Source organism: Triticum aestivum, chromosome 6D, assembly GCF_018294505.1.
Source record: "Triticum aestivum cultivar Chinese Spring chromosome 6D, IWGSC CS RefSeq v2.1, whole genome shotgun sequence".
Lineage (NCBI taxonomy): Eukaryota > Viridiplantae > Streptophyta > Magnoliopsida > Poales > Poaceae > Triticum > Triticum aestivum.
In genome coordinates, this window is record NC_057811.1 from 247,622,481 (window position 1) to 247,624,847 (window position 2,367).

The window sequence follows — 2,367 nt, forward strand, 5'->3', positions numbered from 1 at the left end:
AGCAACGGAGGTCTCGACCGCGACCCACAAAGCTTTGCCGCAACATTCGTCCGCCTGCAGCTAGAGCCCACCTGGACCCGTGGCCAGCAGTTCGCCGGTGAAGAAGTGCGGGAGCGGAAGCCAAGAGCCGGCGGGGTTCTCCGACCACACACGAACTCCGGCAGCACCTCCGCCAAGAGGAAGCACGGACGGGGAGGCCGCGCAACCATTGCGCGCCTCCCTTCATCGACGGGGCTGCCGCGACATGGGCGGCTCCCACCACGCGAAGGAGCACCGCCGTGGCCGCGAGGGGCCGCGGCGGGGGTCGCAGAGTGCTTGCGAGGACGACCGCGTCCACGCTTGGGCGGCCGAGAGCCTGGCTCCTCCCGGTGAGCATTCCCCTTCTCCGTGGCCGAAAACCTCTTCGCGGGCGCCATGGGAGTCGCTACTCGCAATGGAGCCAGGGAGGAGAAGCGAGCAGAATGGGAAGAGATGGGCGACGTGGGGCTCTGCCCCCTCCCCATTTATAGCAGAAGGCCAACCAGCGCCCCCACGATCACAGGTAATGATGGTTTTTTCCTTGCATGCAGCAGGGACTCGTCAAATCGGGCAGTTGCTGAGGCAGCGTGGGGAAGCGGAGACACACACGTCCAATCAGTCGCCACGCGTCGACCAAGGCCGCAGGCTATTGGGGCTCGCGGCGCTCCGCACTTGCCCTTTGGCTTCGCCTCGAAGCCATGTCCGAGCGCGCCTTGGGCCCGAGGGCTACTGTCGGCGTTCTGGGAACAGGGGTCCCCAGACTTGCCTGCCTACTGCCCATGGCGTGGATCCAGTCACGGCCCAGTACGGCCCGTCTTCACCAGCAAACACCCAAGACCCTCGCAAGGGGCCAAGCCTCACGAGGCGGACGACACAAGACCTCCTCGGGAGTGGCCCCATCAGGCTGGCTCGCAAGGGGCGGAGAGATCAAGGCAAGACGAACCTCGCGAGGTTCTAATGACGTAAGCCATGACGATCAAGGCCAGGGGGGCACCAGCATGCACAGTGTCCTCGCTTCCTCTTTGGTGCTAAGGAGCAAGCGCAGGCGCTGAGTATCGAGGCATCAGGCAAAGGTTTCCTTACCGGTGCAACGAGACCAAGACCAGCCGGATGGCAGGATGGAGGTCACCGTGGAGCCCAAGACGGCGTCACCACCAGAACCTTTGGTAGGCGAAGACCACCTTTAGTCAGGATAGCTTGTACTAGCTGTCCCCCTCCGAATTTGGCTGTTGTTGGATCCCTTCCCGCTTAATATTTGGGGAGAGGACCAGGGCCTCTATAAATAGGACTAGCCACCACGGTAGGAGGCAACTCAGCCTGAACTGATTCACACCATCCCCACACTCACCAAGCACAAGAACACCTCTCCTCAGGAGGCTGTTCTTCCCTTGTACTATTCATCATCTGCCCGAGAGGCAATCCACCACACCACACTGGAGTAGGGTATTACACCACAACGGTGGCCCGAACCAGTATAAATCTCATGTCTCTTGTGTTGCGAGTTCGTCGAGCTAAGCTTTGAGATCGCGGTGAGGCTGAGGGCGTGATCGCTTTGAGGGCGGTAGGAGGAAATCTTCATGCGCACCCCAGTGTTCGAACCTCAAGGGTTTTGCCGGAACCCAAAATCCGACAACGTCCATGTTCGGTTCTCGGCCCGAACTTGCTTATGCTTATCGCGCCAGGCTTGATGGCCGTCTTCTCGTGTTGGAGCACGTCCCCTTGATCGGTAGATTGATCTGGTCTGGCTGGCTCTATTGTCCAGGTCCTGACGTAACTCATACATATAGCTCGGAGCCACTGCCTCTTTGCCTCTACGACGAGGTGGCGCGGGCTGGTGTTTGGCATAATTAGCCGCTTTGTCCCGTCCACGTGGTGGTCGGTCCAGTTCGCCAGCATGATTGTATCTTGATGGTATTGGCTCAAGGGCCTCGTCGTCGAATTGTGGTAGTGTCATGTGCTTTGGGTAGCTCTTTGTTGGGCGCTCGAGGCTGTATTCCTCGGCAGCCAGGACCATGGTCCATCTGTCGTTGAGCGTATCCTGTTCGGCTTGGAGCTATTGTTGTTTCTTTTTCAGGCTGCTCGCAGTGGCGATGAGCTGTCGCTTGAAGCGTTCTTGTTCGAGGGGTTCCTCTGGCATGATGAAATCTTTGTTGCCGAGGCTGACATCCTCTTCGGAGGCAGGTAAGTAATTATTGTCTTAAGAATCCTCGTGATCGGCGTGTTTGGGGTTGTATTGGCCTTCTTCCCTTTCATCTTGCTCGAACGCAAGCTCAATGGGTTGGTCAGCGTCTTCGGCATTCTCTGGGCTGTCATTGTCCCCGGTGCCGGTATTGCTTTCCTACTCCCGAT